Source organism: Cherax quadricarinatus, unplaced genomic scaffold (genome assembly GCF_038502225.1).
Source record: "Cherax quadricarinatus isolate ZL_2023a unplaced genomic scaffold, ASM3850222v1 Contig6, whole genome shotgun sequence".
In the NCBI taxonomy this organism is placed as follows: Eukaryota; Metazoa; Arthropoda; class Malacostraca; order Decapoda; family Parastacidae; genus Cherax; species Cherax quadricarinatus.
This window is the reverse complement of record NW_027195032.1, coordinates 960,001-981,512: the sequence shown is the minus strand read 5'-3', so window position 1 is coordinate 981,512 and position 21,512 is coordinate 960,001.

Sequence of the window (21,512 nt, the reverse complement as noted above, 5' to 3'; positions counted from 1 at the left end):
GTAATCAGTCCCTCAACCTTGAGTCGATGTGTTCAGTCCATCAATCTTGAATAGAATACGGCATATCAGCGGAGAAGCAGCTTATAAACCGTATGGCAGGAGAGGTGCAGCAGTCATAGGTCGTGTCACATTTATTCGTGCCTAATTCTTGGGCACGACCTACTTCCACATTGAATAAATGTGACACTACCTATGACTGCTGCACCTCTCCTGCCATACGGTTTATAAACTGCTTCTCCGCTGATATGCCGTATTCTATTCAAGATTGATGGACTGAACACATCGACTCAAGGTTGAGGGACTGATTACCTCATTCTCCTCCTCTCCTTACGCCTTCCTCTTTGTATTGGACTGATGAAGCCACTGTGTGGCGAAACGTTTCCTGAATAAAGATTCCCATATGCTGCATAAGTGTCTCAATCTTCAACATTGACGAATGAATAAAGAAATATAACGCTTATATCTAGCAGTCTGGGGTTTAACCAATTAACCTCGAGTCAGTGTTTTCTTGTGGGCGAATAAATTTTATATAATGGAGGATTGCTTGTGTAGTCAAGTTACGTGAGAGAGCTTCAAGAAGTATGGTAAGAATCCTTTCCAATTTTTTTTATTTTTGTTTCATTAATGAGAAGCGCTAAACCAGTGAGGATCATTCAGCTACCTGGTGATAGGAAGCTGCGTTTCCCCGGATCGAGATCCCTTCGCCAGTATCTTGGCATCTCGCCATATAGTCCTGTCTTTCACACTTAAATCAGGCCAAAACTACTATATTTTCCACTCCCAGGTCGTCAGATGTAACAATCACTACTAACGTCGTCAGATGTAACAATTACTACTAACGTCGTCAGATGTAACAATTACTACTAACGTCGTCAGATGTAACAATTACTACTAACGTCGTCAGATGTAACAATTACTACTAACGTCGTCAGATGTAACAATCACTACTAACGTCGTCAGATGTAACAATCACTACTAACGTCGTCAGATGTAACAATCACTACTAACGTCGTCAGATGTAACAATCACTACTAACGTCGTCAGATGTAACAATTACTACTAACGTCGTCAGATGTAACAATCACTACTAACGTCGTCAGATGTAACAATCACTACTAACGTCTTCAGATGTAACAATCACTACTAACGTCGTCAGATGTAACACATCACTAACGTCGTCAGATGTAATACACTACCAACGACGTCAGATGTAACACACTACTAACGTCATCAGATGTAACACACTACTAACGCCGTCAGATATAAAAATTCACTGATAATGTCATCAGCTGCATACACCAAAGGCGCCTTGAGAAAACCTCTGATACAGCAAAGTCCTCGAACGGTGACGGTGCGAGTTTGTAAAGCGCAACTCGGGCGTCATCTTTCGTACACCGAGACTCCAGCTGGCTCCTGCTCTCCCTCCTTCCCTCTTGTTCTTCCTCTCACAGTTATTTAAATATCCTTGATTGATGATATACATAGTACAAACAGTTATGACTATTCAGTCTTACCTCGTTTCACAAGCATCCCCAAATATCCACAGATGAAATCACTACTTGGCTAGCAGCTTCGTGTAAGGAAACACGCCGTAAGGAAACACGCCCAACGTTTCCACCCACGCTGAGGGTCCGGGATTCGATTCCCGGCAATAGTGTAAATATTGGGTGTATTTCCTTACACGTGTCCCTGTTCACCCATTAGTAAAATAGGTACCTGGGTGTTAGTCGATTGTTATGGGTCGCTTGACAAAATTGACATTTGCTCGAAATGATCTGCGTAACAAGGGGCTTTTTATACAGTAGAATGTAATGATATCAGCTAGACCCGTATACCTGTATACCCGGTTAACTATATTTTTTTCAATCCAGAAGTATGTTCAGGTGCCAGTACTGACCGAATTTGTTCCCATAAGGAATATTGTTAAGTAGATTAGTCCATTTCAGACCCCCAAACATACACGTACAATCGCACTTACATAAATACACTTACATAATTGGTCGCATTCGGAGGTGATCGTTAAGCGGGGGTCCACTGTATTTGTTGTAGGCTGTGGGTATGACATTTGTATAACGACCATTTTATAGGCTGAGTTAGGTTATGTAAGCCTATAGACGTGGAAATTTTACCACAGTTAAGGAAATTGTAAGTGGATGAGTACGGCACATGTGTCAAAGGTAGGTATATATGCATTTGACTAAAGTGTTTCTCGTACACGGTAGGCTTCTTCAGTCAAATGCGGAGACAGCAGGTATAGCAGCGAAGTAAAGGTGTTGTAATCAGTCCATCAACCTTGGAGAAATAACATTTGAGGTGGTCAGTCCCTCATCCTGGAGAATTCAGCTCTGCTGTCTGCTCCAGACTGTAGAGCTGAACACTTCTCTATAGGCTGAGGGACTGACAACCTCAAAAACTATTTCTTCAAGGTTGATAGACTGATTACAGGCTGCTGCCAATGAATGTGTCTGAAGAAGCCTACTGCGTAGGCGAAACGTTTCGATCAACAAAAAAGAGACCCAGCTGTCGACGGTGAATACTATTTTCAACATAATTTTAAGTTAACGACAACAACATTTCTGGAGAACGACTAGATATCTAATAACATTTGAATAGTCAGCTAAGAGTACCACACCCTCAGTCAGTACCATAGCCTCAGTCAGTACCACAGCCTCAGTCAGTACCACAGCCTCAGTCAGTACCATAGCCTCAGTCAGTACCATAGCCTCAGTCAGTACCATAGCCTCAGTCAGTACCACAGCCTCAGTCAGTACCATAGCCTCAGTCAGTACCACAGCCTCAGTCAGTACCACACCCTCAGTCAGTACCATAGCCTCAGTCAGTACCACAGCCTCAATCAGTACCATAGCCTCAGCCAGTACCACAGCCTCAGTCAGTACCATAGCCTCAGTCAGTACCATAGCCTCAGTCAGTACCATAGCCTCAGTCAGTACCACAGCCTCAGTCAGTACCATAGCCTCAGTCAGTACCATAGCCTCAGTCAGTACCATAGCCTCAGTCAGTACCACAGCCTCAGTCAGTACCATAGCCTCAGTCAGTACCATAGCCTCAGTCAGTACCATAGCCTCAGTCAGTACCACAGCCTCAGTCAGTACCATAGCCTCAGTCAGTACCATAGCCTCAGTCAGTACCACAGCCTCAGTCAGTACCACAGCCTCAGTCAGTACCATAGCCTCAGTCAGTACCATAGCCTCAGTCAGTACCACAGCCTCAGTCAGTACCATAGCCTCAGTCAGTACCATAGCCTCAGTCAGTACCATAGCCTCAGCCAGTACCATAGCCTCAGTCAGTACCATAGCCTCAGTCAGTGCCATAGCCTCAGTCAGTACCATAGCCTCAATCAGTACCATAGCCTCAGTCAGTACCATAGCCTCAGTCAGTACCATAGCCTCAGCCAGTACCATAGCCTCAGTCAGTACCATAGCCTCAGTCAGTACCATAGCCTCAGTCAGTACCATAGCCTCAGTCAGTACCATAGCCTCAGTCAGTACCATAGCCTCAGTCAGTACCATAGCCTCAGTCAGTACCATAGCCTCAGTCAGTACCACAGCCTCAGTCAGTACCACAGCCTCAGTCAGTACCATAGCCTCAGTCAGTACCATAGCCTCAGTCAGTACCATAGCCTCAGTCAGTACCACAGCCTCAGTCAGTACCATAGCCTCAGTCAGTACCATAGCCTCAGCCAGTACAATAGCCTCAGTCAGTACCATAGCCTCAGTCAGTACCATAGCCTCAGTCAGTACCACAGCCTCAGTCAGTACCATAGCCTCAGTCAGTACCACAGCCTCAGTCAGTACCATAGCCTCAGTCAGTACCACAGCCTCAGTCAGTATCATAGCCTCAGACAGTACCATAGCCTCAGACAGTACCATAGCCTCAGTCAGTACCATAGCCTCAGTCAGTACCATAGCCTCAGTCAGTACCATAGCCTCAGTCAGTACCATAGCCTCAGTCAGTACCACAGCCTCAGTCAGTACCATAGCCTCAGACAGTACCATAGCCTCAGTCAGTACCATAGCCTCAGTCAGTACCATAGCCTCAGTCAGTACCATAGCCTCAGTCAGTACCATAGCCTCAGTCAGTACCATAGCCTCAGTCAGTACCATAGCCTCAGTCAGTACCATAGCCTCAGTCAGAACCACAGCCTCAGTCAGTACCACAGCCTCAGTCAGCACCACAGCCTCAGTCAGTACCACAGCCTCAGTCAGTACCAGAGTTTCAGTCAGTACCACAGCCTCAATCAGTACCACAGCCTCAGTCAGTACCCTAGCCTCAGTCAGTACCATAGCCTCAGTCAGTACCATAGCCTCAGTCAGTACCATAGCCTCAGTCAGTACCATAGCCTCAGAACCACAGCCTAGGTCAGTACCATAGCCTCAGTCAGTACCATAGCCTCAGTCAGAACCACAGCCTCAGTCAGTACCAGAGTCTCAGTAAGAGCCTTAGTACCATAGCCTCAGTCAGTACCACAGCCTCAGTCAGTACCACAGCCTCAGTCAGTACCACAGCCTCAGTCAGTACCATAGCCTCAGTCAGTACCATAGCCTCAGTCAGTACCATAGCCTCAGTCAGTACCACAGCCTCAGTCAGTACCAGAGTCTCAGTAAGAGCCTTAGCACCATAGCCTCAGTCAGTACCACAATCTCAGTCAGTATCACAGCTTCAGTCAGTACCACAGCCTCAGTCAGTACCAGAGTCTCAGTCAGACCTTAGTACCATAGCCTCAGTCAGTACCATAGCCTCAGTCAGTACCATAGCCTCAGTCAGTACCACAGCCTCAGTCAGTACCACAGCCTCAGTCAGTACCACAGCCTCAGTCAGTACCACAGCCTCAGTCAGTACCACACCCTCCCTCAGTACCATAGCCTCACTGCACTTTCGGAGTTAAATATTCAGCAACATTTCGCTCCGTCGTGAAACGTGTCTCAACCTAGCAAGAGCAAACTATACCACGGGTGGGGTTAGAACCCGCGATCAGAGAGTTTCGCCCTTGGTATGGTTTGTCTATATTCGTGTCATTACAATTTCGTGAGTTACAAGAGCGAGAGGAAACCTCTTCGCGAAACGTTCTATCAATGTCGTTTTGACTTGTTTAGGGACTGTGCCACCAGCAGCAACAGGCTGGTTGACCAGGCAAACACCATTACAAATCTGACCCAGAACGGGGCTGAGGAAGGAGAAAAACTCTCGAAACACACCAAAGACAAATCAAATATAATTATCAGAATCTATTTCTACGATCTATTCCCATTTATGATCATAGCAATTGAAGCAGCCCTCCCCTTCCTCGGATCAAACCTGATCACCTCCCGTTCCTAGTGCGAAACATCAACCACTTATTTGGAACGAGAGGAATTACCTGGAGTTTACCTGGAGAGAGTTCCGGGGGTCAACGCCCCCGCGGCCCGGTCTGTGACCAGGCCTCCTGGTGGATCAGAGCCTGATCAACCAGGCTGTTGCTGCTGGCTGCACGCAAACCAACGTACGAGCCACAGCCCGGCTGATCAGGAACTGACTTTAGGTGCTTGTCCAGTGCCAGCTTAAAGACTGCCAGGGGTCTGTTGGTAATCCCCCTTATGTGTGCTGGGAGGCAGTTGAACAGTCTCGGGCCCCTGACACTTATTGTATGGTCTCTTAACGTGCTAGTGACACCCCTGCTTTTCATTGGGGGGATGGTGCATCGTCTGCCAAGTCCTTTGCTTTCGTAGTGAGTGATTTTCGTGTGCAAGTTCGGTACTATTCCCTCTAGGATTTTCCAGGTGTATATAATCATGTATCTCTCCCTCCTGCGTTCCAGGGAGTACAGGTTTAGGAACCTCAAGCGCTCCCAGTAATTGAATGCTGTCATATATGTTGTGAAATTGCTTATACCATATTAGACACATTTAAACATATTTTTATCTTTTAATAATATTAAGAATAAATAATAAGCAGGCACTATATTATTAATTATTATTATATAGTGGCAGTAGTGGGAAGCTCTAAATCTGTTGGTTCAGTGGTTAACGCACTGGCCTGTGAATTTTACGACTCGTTTGCCATGGGTTCAAACCCTACCCGTTCCGTGGTCAGTTGGGGTTAATAAGCATCCGGGAACATGAGAGATAGTCAGGTTCAGTCCACAGGAAGGGTAGGTGCCATAACTTGTATCATGATACCTTGAACGGTATCAAGGTACCATTGATGCGGTTGAGGGATCATTTGAAAATGTTCCCACTTGACTGACTACTCCTGCTTGACTGACACCTGCTGCTTGACTGACACCTGCTGCTTGACTGACGCCTCATGCTTGACTGACGCCTCCTGCTTGACTGACACCTGCTGCTTGACTGACACCTGCTGCTTGACTGACACCTGCTGCTTGACTGACACCTGCTGCTTGACTGACACCTGCTGCTTGACTGACACCTGCTGCTTGACTGACACCTGCTGCTTGACTGGCACCTGCTGCTTGACTGACGCCTCCTGCTTGACTGACGCCTCCTGCTTGACTAACGCCTCCTGCTTGACTAAAGCCTCATGCTTGACTAACGCCTCCTGCTTGACTGACGCCTCCTGCTTGACTGACGCCTCCTGCTTGACTGACGCCTCCTGCTTGACTAACGCCTCCTGCTTGACTGACGCCTCCTGCTTGACTGACGCCTCCTGCTTGACTGACGCCTCCTGCTTGACTAACGCCTCATGCTTGACTAACGCCTCCTGCTTGACTAACGCCTCCTGCTTGACTGACGCCTCCTGCTTGACTAACGCCTCATGCTTGACTAACGCCTCCTGCTTGGCTGACGCCTCCTGCCTGACTGACGCCTCCTGCTTGACCAACTTCTGCTTGACTGAAGCCTCCTGCTTGACTGAAGCCTCCTGCTTGACTGAAGCCTCCTGCTGTCAATATTCAGTCAAATCATTGATTGATCACTTCGGAAAAGTGGGTCACGAGTTGAAACTAAAGCAGAGAGTTGAAGCAGCTGTGTGGCGAACCATCAGTAAACTGGTGATTCTTATTCCATTATAGCGCCAATAAAACTTAATTTGCTTTATTAAGTGATGATTCATGATTCATTGTCGGGAAATAACCGAGGGAATGACATGGGTTCGGTGGTAATAATTGATAATGACCGAGGGAATGACATGGCTTCGGTGGTAATAACTGATAATGACCGAGGGAATGACATGGCTTCGGTGGTAATAACTGATAATGACCGAGGGAATGACATGGCTTCGGTGGTAATAACTGATAATGGCCGAGGGAATGACATGGCTTCGTTGGTAATAACTGATAATGACCGAGGGAATGACATGGCTTCGGTGGTAATAACTGATAATGACCGAGGGAATGACATGGCTTCGGTGGTAATAACTGATAATGACCGAGGGAATGACATGGCTTCGGTGGTAATAATTCATAATAACCGAGGGAATGACATGGCTTCGTTGGTAATAATTCATAATGACCGTGGGAATGACATGGCTTCGTTGGTAATAACTGATAATGACCGAGGGAATGACATGGCTTCGTTGGTAATAATTCATAATGACCGAGGGAATGACATGGCTTCGTTGGTAATAACTGATAATGACCGAGGGAATGACATGGCTTCGTTGGTAATAACTGATAATGACCGAGGGAATGACATGGCTTCGTTGGTAATAACTGATAATGACCGAGGGAATGACATGGCTTCGGTGGTAATAATTCATAATAACCGAGGGAATGACATGGCTTCGGTGGTAATAATTCATAATAACCGAGGGAATGACATGGCTTCGGTGGTAATAATTCATAATGACCGAGGGAATGACATGGCTTCGTTGGTAATAACTGATAATAAACGAGATGATGAAATGATACGTTTTAATGATTTTATAATGACTTTAAAATAAACATCTGCAACTAGTGTATGTGCAACTATTGCAACGTTTAATTGTGGCAACGTTTAGCTCTCCAGGAACTTTGTTACGCCGTCACCATTAGTTGCACTTGTGTCCTATTACCTAACACACTGGTGGTAATTCTACCAACATTACCAGCCACACCACAGGTGGGGTTAGAACCCGCGTTTAGCGAGTCTCAAAACTCCAGACCGACGCGTTAGCCATTGGACCAGATGGCTACAATAAATTCATCCAACTAGGTATATTTCTACACCATGGTGTATAAATATACGTAGTTGGATGAATCTTATTGTAGCCAGCTGGTCCAGTGGCTAACGCGTCGGTCTGGAGTTTCGTGACTCGCTAATCGGAGGTTCTAACCCCACTCTTGGTGTGGTTTGTTTGCAATCGTGTCATTACGATTTCACGAGTCATTATTACCAGAGAACATCATTATATAACATGGGAATCAGCATCATTACGTTATATGACGCAGTCTCTTCACTAAGATTTGAGTTAAATGCCACATCAAAGACGTATCGCCTGATCTTCAGTAGTCGGCCTAGGAATGGTTAGGTTAGGTAATTATTATAATCATGGGGAGATCTAAACCCGTAGGATTATACAGCGCATGTGGGAGGGGATGGAAGGTATTCAGACTCAATTCAAGGAACCGGAGCACAGATCCATTTCCCTAGATCAAGAGCCCCTCACCAGCGTCAAAGGAACCTCCCTTGAGAGGTAGCTTAGGTAACATTTGTCAGGAAACAGGACAATTGTTTCCCAAGGTGGGTCTCAGTGGAGCTTTTAGTCATCTGATCAAAGCCTTCCACTTTAAATAGTCATTTATTGTATTTACTACTAATGACCATCACCTGATCACGATTGATCTGAACCTTGAGATTACTTAGATAAGTGAAGGTCAGGTGGTACTTGATCATGATATCAGGTAACTCATTAGTCAACATTCAGCGGGGAAGATGCTATGTTATATTATGTAATTCGTTTCTTGTTTTTGTTTAAGAGTTACAGATGAATGGTTCAGAGAACCGACAAGTTGATAAATTAGACACACTTGGGTATCTTTTATGAGGAAACGTTTCGCTACACAGTGGCTTCATCAGTCCATCAATCTTCAAGATTGATGGACTGATTACATCGACTCAAGGCTGAGGGACTGATTACCTCAAACTCGTCCTGTTCTTCACCATTCTTTGTATGGACTGATGAAGTAACTGTGTGGCGAAACGTGTCCTCATTAAAAATACCCAAGTGTTGCACATGTGTCTAATTTATTTAAGAGGTATCTATCACATTACAGTCTATTGAGACTAACTTGTTCTCTTGCTATAATTCGAACTATAAATTTTCGTATCTAAGACCATGTTTTGTGTCTGTTTTACAGTATTTTATGCTTTTGAAAAATATTAATTTATATGCAGATTTATATGCTTCTTAATGTCATTGTGTTTAAGAATAAAATATTTAGAATATTTAATAACATTTTAAATAGTGCCAAAAAATCTCTCATCTCTCAATCTCATGAATTTTTTAAGTAAATAAAATATATAGAAATCTTTATGTAAACAACTTGGTTTACTTGTATATTCTGACCTGTGTTTGAGGTCCTTCTTATCTGCAGAAGAGGACCCCAGACTGAGGTCGACAATTACAACTAACATTTAGGTTTGTAGATGAATGGTTCAGAGAACCGACATGTTGATAAATTAGACACATGTGCAACTCTTGGGTATCTTTATTGAGGAAACGTTTCGCCACACAGTGGCTTCATCAGTCCATACGTAGGAGAAACTTGAAGAACAGGAGGAGAATGAGGTGATCAGTCCTTCAGCCTTGGAGTTGGTGTGAAGAACACCGTAGTTGTGGAGAGACTGGAGCACAGGCAAGAAGGTTGGCGCTTATATACATACCGTCTTCACGGCTACTACTACTGCTGCTACTACTACCACTAACCCATCCCTTGGGTATGACCTTCCACTGCGGAATCCTACCTACCAGTGAATTTGCCTTCGTCTGTTACCCGTCCCTTTTCCACCTGACGCCAGGTATATAAGCGCCAGCCTTTTTGCCTGTGCTCCTGAATGCCAAACACACCGCCTTTCATTACACCAGTAACAACCAACTTGGTCACCAATTACTCAACTTCACAAACCATAAACACCTAATTCATCTCGGCTCTGACTTCAACACCTTCTACAACCACACGGGCCAAGGCAAACCAGGCATCATTCTGGCAAACCGAGCCAGCTCTCTGTTTCAACACTACATCTCACCTGGCCCTATTACAGGCTCTGATCACATCCCAGTCATCTTACACATCTCCAACCCTATCCTCATCCCAGCCACACCTTCCTTCTCCTACAAGAACGCTGACTGGGATGCTTTCAAACAACACATAGATAATATTAACCTCACCTATGACTACAACAACAAACCTATCTCTGACATCGACACTCAACTTGATCTCATCCAGGACACCATTACACAAGCAGCCAACATCGCAATACCAAAGAAAACTCACACCACTCGTTATTCCTTCAAACCCTCAAGCAGAACAAGACTAATTATCTGCTACCACAACCACTTCCTCTACAACACGCACAGATTTAATCAAGTCCGATTATATCTCACTTACCTTAGAAACAAAATTTTACACAGCCTAGACCAAGACCACAACAATCACTGGTCACAACTTACACAACAAGCGGACAAGCAGCGTATTAAGAACACTAAAGCCTTCTGGAACTTTATCAAAAGAATCAGAGGCACAACTCCCACCAACAAATTCAAACACATCACCCACAACAACACACACATCTCAGACCCGCAGGCTGCTACTAACATCTTCAAACACATCTGGGAGAACATCTTCCACCCTCACCCACCTCACCCTAACGTTATTCAACACATTCAGAACATAGAATACTGGAACATTGCACACACACAAGAAACAACACCAGATAGCCACATCCATCTGGACTCTCACCTCCTCCCAAGAACTCGACACTCCTTTCACCAACACAGACATTAAAACTCTACTCAGACACCTTCCTCCCAAGGCTCCTGGTGCCTCTGGCCTAAACCATATTATCCTAAAACACCTTCCTGACTCTATTATTACTGCTTACACAAACCTCCTCAATGCCTCCCTTGCCTCTGGATACTTCCCTTCCCTCTTCAAAGCTGCTTCTGCTATCCTCCTTCCTAAACCCAATAAAGACCACTCTGACCCTAGAAACTATCGCCCTATCAGCCTCCCCGAAACTTTAGGAAAACTCTTTGAAAAACTCATCAATCATCGCCTTCGCAGATACCTGGAACACAATTCTCTACTTTCTGATGGCCAGTTTGGCTTCAGAACACAGATCCACACAGGATGCCACTGACATCATTCTCAACTATATCCACATAAACACAAAACAAAGAAACAAGACAGCCCTGGTTGCTAAAGACGTTGAAAAAACTTTTGACACTGTCTGGCACGAAGGGCTCAAGTACAAACTCTGCACTAACTTTAACCTGCCTCTCACTACTCGTAAACTCCTCTGCAACTTCCTAGACGGCCGTACCATGAGAAACAAATTCCAAGGCTGTTACTCTGACTACTTCACATTAAATGCTGGAGTACCCCAGGGATCTGTCCTCTCCCCTACCCTCTACATTTATACACTAACGACATTCCAACACCTGTATACCACAACTCCATCACACTAGCCTATGCAGACGACATTACACAACTTATCGCTCATGCCAATATAGATACACTCACACACAAAACACAAAATGAGGTGGACAGGATAGCCATCTGGGAACAAAAATGGAGGATCAAAACCAATGCAGCTAAATCCAGCATTACATACTTTAACTACAGGAAAAGTGATTCTCCATTACCTGTCGAGCTCAGAACAGCTGACACCCGCACTTACATCCCCATCACACAATCTGTCACTGGCCTTGGCGTTAATCTTGACTACCTTCTTCGCTTACACGGACACCTTCACTCAAGGCATGCAATAGCTAGTAAGGCCCTTGCGGGCCTCTACAAGCTGAAACATGCCTCTCGACGCACCAAACTACACCTCTACAAATCCCTAATACGTCCTCTGATAACTTACTCTCCTCTAGCCCTCTCTCTTGCAGCTGAAACGAACTTACTTAAACTGCAACGTGTCCAGAACAAGGCGCTGCGCTGGGTGCTTGATGTCAGATGGGAAGACTTCGCCACAAGCGAGTCTCTCCATGCCCAATTAGACTTCCCTGCGCTGAATCTGTACTGGAAGACGCTCAGTGACAGACAGATAGACAAACTTGAGACACGACATGACTACTGGACCTCTCTCCTTGACGAAGACATTCGCAGACCCACAAACCAACACAACCTTTTCTACTCCTTGTATGATCCTGCTCCTAACCCTATTTACAAATAACCTTGGATTCACCGACAGGTACCTTGCGCTGTTCATTCTCTGACCCACGCTCGCTTCAGCTAATCTTTGCCTGTTCCGTCCTCCCCGCTCACTCCACCGGAGTCCCAACAGAAGACCCTGAATTTCTGTTATCCATGTCTGTCCTACGATCGCCTTAACTGCTGGGTTAAGACCTGGCTCTATTTCTACGACTAAGAACACTTCTCTCCTGAGCTATTCTTCGTCTGTCCCGTCTTTCCCGCTCATCCCATTTGGGATCTTACCTGAACTTGCTCGTTCGTTCGTTCGTCTGTGCTCCAGAATCTTCACGACTACGGTGCTCTTCACACCAACTCCAAGGCTGAGGGACTGATTACCTCACCCTTTGTATACAGTTCTTCTGTCTTTCATTATGTCCTTGAATTTATATTGATAAAGCCACTGGATGGCGAAACGTCTACATTCAAGGTACCCAGATGCTGCAAATGTCTAATTTTTCGACTTGTCGGTATTGTATACCATTTATTAAGCAATTTAACTCCAGCACGTACATTGCATCCCAAAAGTGCTACTGAGAAGTATACATTTGGATCCTTTCAAAAGCCGTGAGTTGCGTAATTTACAAAGTAATTAAACTGTTTTGCAGATCAGTATTTGTAATATTGAAAAGCTGTTTACATCATTAATTCACTGCAATAACTAAGTTTACTATTATGAATAACATTTTGCTGCTATCATGGCTAATTAAATCATTTTACACATCAATGTCACGATGTTATAAAATCAGTTGACAGCCATGAGTAGCACCTCTGAACAGAAAGCCATGAGTAGCACCTCTGAACAGAAAGCCATGAGTAGCACCTTTGAACAGAAAGCCATGAGTAGCACCTCTGAACAGAAAGCCATGAGTAGCACCTCTGAACAGAAAGCCATGAGTAGCACCTCTGAACAGAAAGCCATGAGTAGCACCTTTGAACAGAAAGCCATGAGTAGCACCTCTGAACAGAAAGCCATGAGTAGCACCTCTGAACAGAAAGCCATGAGTAGCACCTCTGAACAGAAAGCCATGAGTAGCACCTCTGAACAAAATTCCATGAGTAGCACCTCTGAACAGAAATCCATGAGTAGCACCTCTGACCAGAAAGCCATGAGTAGCACCTTTGAACAGAAAGCCATGAGTAGCACCTTTGAACAGAAAGCCATGAGTAGCACCTTTGAACAGAAGGCCATGAGTAGCACCTCTGAACAGAAAGCCATGAGTAGCACCTCTGAACAGAAAGCCATGAGTAGCACCTCTGAACAGAAAGCCATGAGTAGCACCTCTGAACAGAAAGCCATGAGTAGCACCTTTGAACCGTAGTGACTAGTTCACTGGGTTACTGTGCACCTTATATCTATCCTGTGGATTGTAGCGGTTAATTTTATCCTTCCTGTGAACGGCAGTGGCTAGTTTGCTAGTTTGTGCGCCATGTATCCATCCTGTGAACGGTAGAAACTAGTTCACTATGCACCTCGTATCCATCCTATGGATTGTGCACCTATTGTATCCATCCTGTGAACGGTAGAAACTAGTTCACTATGTACCTCGTATCCATCCTATGGATTGTGCACCTATTGTATCCATCCTGCGAACGATAGAAACTAGTTCACTATGCACCTCGTATCCATCCTATGGATTGTGCACCTATTGTATCCATCCTGCGAACGGTAGAAACTAGTTCACTATGCACCTCATATCCATCCTATGGATTGTGCACCTATTGTATCCATCCTGTGAACGGTAGAAACTAGTTCACTATGCACCTCGTATCCATCCTATTGATTGTGCACCTATTGTATCCATTCTGTGAACGGTAGAAACTAGTTTACCATGCACCTCATATCCATCTGTGGATTATAGAGGTTAGTGTATTGTGCGCCTCATATTCGTCCTGTTTATTGTAGCACTTAGTTTATTGTATACCCCAGTAACCCTTCTGTGAACTGAGTCACTAGTTTACTGTACACCACAGTCACACAGTAGATGTTATTAACAAGTTTATTGAAGATACTTGTGCATCATTTAGGTATCGTTAATCAGGAAACGTTTCGCCAGCCAGTGGTTTCTTCTCTCTAATGTTCTTCACATAGCCTTCATGACCAGCTCTCCTTACTGCTCATCACATAGCCTTCATGACCAGCTCTCCTTACTGCTTATCACATAGCCCTCATGACCAGCTCTCCTTACTGCTCATCACATAGCTCTCATATGAGACCAGCTCTGCTTACTGCTCATCACATAGCCCTCATGACCAGCTCTGCTTACTGCTCATCACATAGCCTTCATGACCAGCTCTCCTTACTGCTCATCACATAGCCCTCATGACCAGCTCTCCTTACTGCTCATCACATAGCCTTCATGACCAGCTCTCCTTACTGCTCTTCACATAGCCTTCATGACCAGCTCTCCTTACTACTCATCACATAGCCCTCATGACCAGCTCTGCTTACTGCTCATCACATAGCCTTCATGACCAGCTCTCCTTACTGCTCATCACATAGCCTTCATGACCAGCTCTCCTTACTGCTCATCACATAGCCTTCATGACCAGCTCTCCTTACTGCTCATCACATAGCCTTCATGACCAGCTCTCCTTACTGCTCTTCACATAGCCTTCATGACCAGCTCTCCTTACTGCTCATCACATAGCCTTCATGACCAGCTCTCCTTACTGCTCATCACATAGCCTTCATGACCAGCTCTCCTTACTGCTCATCACACAGCCTTCATGACCAGCTCTCCTTACTGCTCATCACATAGCCTTCATGACCAGCTCTCCTTACTGCTCATCACACAGCCTTCATGACCAGCTCTCCTTACTGCTCATCACATAGCCTTCATGACCAGCTCTCCTTACTGCTCATCACATAGCCTTCATGACCAGCTCTCCTTACTGCTCATCACATAGCCTTCATGACCAGCTCTCCTTACTGCTCATCACATATCCCTCATGACCAGCTCTCCTTACTGCTCATCACATAGCCTTCATGACCAGCTCTCCTTACTGCTCATCACATAGCCTTCATGACCAGCTCTCCTTACTGCTCATCACACAGCCTTCATGACCAGCTCTCCTTACTGCTCATCACACAGCCTTCATGACCAGCTCTCCTTACTGCTCATCACACAGCCTTCATGACCAGGAGAAATTTAAGGTAACGAGTCCCTCAGTCTGGAGTCTGTGTTCAGTCTGTCAATCTTGTTAAAGAATATAGTTATTACTTAGGCCCGGGTTCGATTCCCGGCGGGTGGAAACATTCGACACGTTTCCTTACACCTGTTGTCCTGTTCACCTAGCAGCAAATAGGTACCTGGGTGTTAGTCGACTGGTGTGGGTCGCATCCTGGGGGACAAGATCAAGGACCACAATGGAAATAAGTTAGACAGTCCCCGATGACGCACTGACTTTCTTGGGTTATCCTGGGTGGCTAACCCTCCGGGGTTAAAAATCCGAACGAAATCTTATCTTATCTTATCTTATCACTTAAGGGGACTTAAGTGGATGCCAGATCTCTTTCCCATTCCTCTTTTTTCCTCTTGTTCTTCCACTTTTTTCATATCGAATTCTATATTACTTTTCCACATTAGTACATTGGTCTTGGTGCTGATGAGGGGCTCTTGATCCAGGGTGCTGGATTTACATTCCCCTTCCTTTTTTATAATCAAAGAAAGCGCTAAACCGACAAGGATCGAATCTAAATGCACTCCACTCAACAGGAGCTATACGGCCCCTACTGGTTTGGCACTTTCCCTCATTAAAATGAACCTATTGTAAAAGTATCCGTAGGCCGTGTAAGAACATATTTCGTTGGATTTTTTTGTTTGATCCATTATATCCAATTAACCCATATTATAATGGGAAAGCGCTAAACCCGTAGGGTTATACAGCGTCTGTGGAGGGAGGAGAGGATGGAAGATAGGCTTAATTTAGGGAACTGGAGCACTGATCCAATTCCCTAGATCAAGAGCCCATCACCATCGTCAAGGAACCTCCCTTGAGGGGAGTTAACACAAGGGTCTGGATTCCTTGTGACAACTAGAGAATGCGTCTACAGACTGAGTTCAAACTTTCAATGCTGTGCTTTCCTCGGTGGAAAATTCGCCTCGATTTTAGGTGGTGCAAGATTTTAAGAGCCAAATTTATTAATCAGATGGATTCCAGTGGGATAACCGAGACGCTTATAACGAATAAATTACAGTGGACCCCCGGTTAACGATATTTTTTCACTCCAGAAGTATGTTCAGGTGCCAGTACTGACCGAATTTATTCCCATAAGGAATATTGTGAAGTAGATTAGTCCATTTCAGACCCCCAAACATACACGTACAAACGCACTTACATAAATACACTTACATAATTGGTCGCATTCGGAGGTAATCGTTATGCGGGGGTCCACTGTATAGAGTTTATTTGGTTATTCCAGGTTTAATTTTAGTGTTCATTTAATAAAACTTAATTCGAATAAATCTTAAAAGTATGATTGAAGTGACAATTATCGTACGTCACTCTTTACTCAATATTTGTTAAGTTTGAATAATTATTAAGAATTTAGGATGCTACAACGCTATTTACATTTTATATATTCATTTCATTCATGTGTACACTAGATTTTTTTCTGCTCTTTGTGCCAAATTACATTTTTTTATAGTTGAAAAACTGGGAAAATCGAAATACTTATTTTCACGAGAAAATTACTGAGTTATCCAGTTTCCATCACCTTTCAGTGTTGGTAACTTGATCACGTAAATTCTGAGCGTTTTCAAATTGAATATTCTGATATTTTTTTAAGATTTTTGTACCCTTATTACAGGAGAATTCGTCTTCAGTCTGACCTAAAAACTGATGCTTCTAAGTGACTGATTTGAGTTAGTTTAAGGCAGTGTTCCATTATTGAAAAAAAAATGGAATTTTAGCATATTTGTGTTTATTTGTGAATTCCAAATCTGACTCCATCAAATCTATATTAATACTAACACTAATAATAATAATAATAATAATAATAATAATAATAATAATAATAATAATAATAATAATAATCTTTATTTCTACATGTACATATACAACTTATACAGACCATAGCTGACAATAATGACATAAACAGAAAGTCCCTTATTATGCAGAGCACCTCGGGCAAATTAGGTTAATTTCCTTCCCAAGATGCAACCACAATAGTCAACTAACACCCAGGTACCTATTTTACTGCTAGGTGTTTTAAGGAAACACGCCCTAATGTTTCTACTCACACCAGTGATCGAACCACGTACCCCAGTGTGAGTTGAGTGCTCTACCAACTGACCTACGGGACACTATTTTCCACACTGTGCACTAATCTTTTCACTGGCTTGACCAATGGGATTCTTCCTGGATCACGCAAATATTGAGTTTAATCACAAGAGTATTTTGCGCCTCATAACCTTTCTTCAGACAGGATCAGGTTCACTGTGCATTCCATAGACTCACCTGGAGTTTACCTGGAGAGGGTTTTGCAGGTCAACGCCCCCGCGGCTCAATCTGAGACCAGACCTGTAGATGGCAGCCTTAAATCACATAGACACGCAAAGTAACGTTGAACTAGAGCCCAAAATAATATATCGTTATTTCTACCAGTACATGTACAAGGTATACAGACCATAGCTGACATCAATGACATAGTACTATATAGAAAGCCGCTTGTTATGCTGAGCATTTCCCACAAATTAGGTCAGTGTCCCAGGATGCGACCCACACCAGTCCACTAACGTCCAGGTACCCATTTTATACTGATGAGTGAACATAGACAACCGGTGTAAAGAAACACGTCCGATGTTTCTACTGTGGCCGGGAATCGAACCCAGATCCTCGCCGTGTGAAGCGAGACCTTTAGCCACCAGGGCCTGGATAACAGGAATACATATGGATACTTCAGCATAATTTACAGATTTTAAGGCACTATTAGACATCTAATAAATGTCTAATAGTGTACTAGGCTTATCTACCCCGAAATAGTCAAGCACAACTGAATAGTTCCCAGATTCAGAAGGATCAAACGTGTAGCGCAAGCTACACGCCAAGGTATTTTGTCCAGTGTGGGTAGATTGGTAAAGCACTGCGTACCTTGTCCTAAGGTTCGTAGGTTCGAGTCTCCTTCAGCCAGAGATCAGTGTTTGTGTATATTTCGCCTGCTCTCGCGAATTCCTTGCATATATATATATATATATATATATATATATATATATATATATATATATATATATATCAATAACAACACTGCGACTAGCCAAGGACTCGAACACATGATGCTTTGCCCCGTCACGGAGCGCGAAAAATCACATGATGGTGTAACCCACAGGACCACCAAATCCTACAAAAACCAAGCACCCAGACATGCTAAGTGTGTTACCCTTGGTCCGAGGACATTCGGTGGTGTGGGTGCCTCTTAGCTAATTTCATTCTACTTCCCGTTTGGTGTACTAGCCCAACAAGCACTATTTTATTTTATTATAATCACGAACGAGTGGTATTGATCAATAACAACACTGCGACTAGCCAAGGACTCAAACCCATAATGTTTGGCCCGCCTCATGGTGAGCGAATATCCCATGACGATCTAACCCACAGGAGTACCAAATCCTACAAGAACTAAGCACCCAGCCAACCACCTACCTCCTATCCCTTACATTTGCAACATCTGTCACACTGCTTCCCTATCCACCCTATCATAAGCCTTTTTTCAAATCCATAGGGCAGCAATGACTTTTTCACCCTTCTAATTTCTGCTCACTTATATGCTTCACTGAAAATACTTGGGCTACACATCCCCTACCTTACACCCACTACCCTTCCTAAAACCTTGGTCATCTGCAATCCTGCTCTCCCTCTCTTAATTATTTCAATAATTACTCATATACCTTAACAGTTATGTGCAACAGGCTTATTCACCTTTAATTCTAACACTCTTAAGAAACTATGATTGCTGTCAATCCCTAGTTAACTCACCCTGTTTAATACTTTTATTAAATAACAGCACCAACTACTCCAGAACTATGTTCCCACCTGCTTTTAAAATTTCTGAATTGATCTCTTTACCTCCTTTCATTCTACCCACTGCCTTCTGTATAGCCCTTGTGGCTTAGCGCTTCTTTTTGATTATAATAATCTACCCACTGCCTCACGCACTTCCCCCACACTCACAGCTGGCTCTTCCTCACTCGTACAGGGTATTATACCTCCCTGACCAATGCACGAAATCACAACTTACCTCTCAATATTTCATCAAAATATTTCCTATATCTACTACCTATCTATAGGTAGTAGGTTGGTAGACAGCAACCGCCCAGGGAGGTACTACCGTCCTGTGGTAGTAGGTTGGTAGACAGCAACCGCCCAGGGAGGTACTACCGTCCTGTGGTAGTAGGTTGGTAGACAGCAACCGCCCAGGGAGGTACTACCGTCCTGTGGTAGTAGGTTGGTAGACAGCAACCGCCCAGGGAGGTACTACCGTCCTGCCAAGTGAGTGTAAAACGAAAGCCTGTAATTGTTTTACATGATGGTAGGATTGCTGGTGCCCTTTTTTCTGTCTCATGAACATGCAAGATTTCAGGTACGTCTTGCTACTTCTACTTACACTTAGGTCACACTACACATACATGTACAAGCACATATATACACACCCCTCTGGGTTTTCTTCTATTTTCTTTCTAGTTCTTATTCTTGTTTATTTCCTCTTATCTCCATGGGGAAGTGGAACAGAATTCTTCCTCCGTAAGCCATGCGTGTTGTAAGAGGCGACTAAAATGCCGGGAGCAAGGGGCTAGTAACCTCTTCTCCTGTATATATTACTAAATGTAAAAGGAGAAACTTTCGTTTTTCCTTTTGGGCCACCCCGCCTCGGTGGGATACGGCCGGTGTGTTGAAAGAAAGATTTCCTATATCTTACCGATTACTCCGACTCCCCATCTAATAACTATTCTGTTTTTAACTGTCAAATTCATTCATTATTCTATGTCACAGACCGGGCCGAGGCGGCGTTGATTCCCGGAACTCTCTCCAGGTAAACTCCAGGTAAACTCCAAAACTTTTTCTAATTATCAGCAAAATTTGTTGTCAGCACCTCACCTACTTTCTCATATGATCGCTTTTTACATTTCCTTACCACTCTCTTAATCTCTTTCTTTACATAAACTCCTCCCTACTTGTATCACTTCAGTTTTACCTCATCATTTCTCCAATCCTTCCTCTTCCCTCACACACCCACCCCTCTATGTCCCCCATGCCCTGATCCAGTTGATCAGGCCCTGATCCACCATGAGGCTTAGTCACAGACCGGGCCGCGGGGAGGTTGACCTCTGGAACTCTCTCCAGGTATACTCCAGATAAATCTCTGCGGAACACTAACAATGCATTGTTAAATTTAACTTATATCTCTTCAGCCTCATTACCTATACCCTCCCATCTTTCTTCCAATGATTGTTTATATCTCACCCTAACTACCTTCTCTAATTTATGGAAATACATCTCACTTGCACTTGATGTCATTCTTCTTGTATCCCGTCTATCTTCCTACTTTAACTGAAGCTACAACTAAATAATAATCTATCTGCTGCCACTCTACAAACATGCATATCCAAATGTCTACTTATCAACATTTTATCCACTAATATATCATTTAACAATCTATTACCATTACGCCATGGAGTTAACCTGGATTGAGTTCCGGGGGACAACGCCCCCGTGGCCCGGTCTGTGACCAGACCTCATTGTGGAACAGGTCCTGATCAACCAGGCTGTTACTGCTGGCTGCACGCAATCCAACGTACGAGCCACAGCCCGGCTAGTCAGGTACCGACTTTAGGTGCCTGTCCAATGCCTTCTTGAGACAGCCAGGGGTCTATTGGTAATCCCCCTTATGTATGCTGGGAGGCAGTTGAACAGCCTTGGGCCCCTGGCACTCATTGTGTTGTCTCTTAGCGTTCTAGTGACGCCCTATGTCATATCTTGTATACTTATCTTTTTATCTTAAAATATGCATTACCTGTTACCAAACCTCTAAAATAAGTTAAAAGGCCCCCCCAATTATCATTTATACCTAGCACCACAAACTTACCCACCACGCCCTCTACGGCCATTTATCCCACTTCAACATTCAGGTCCCCTACCACAGTTACTCTGGTTCAATACT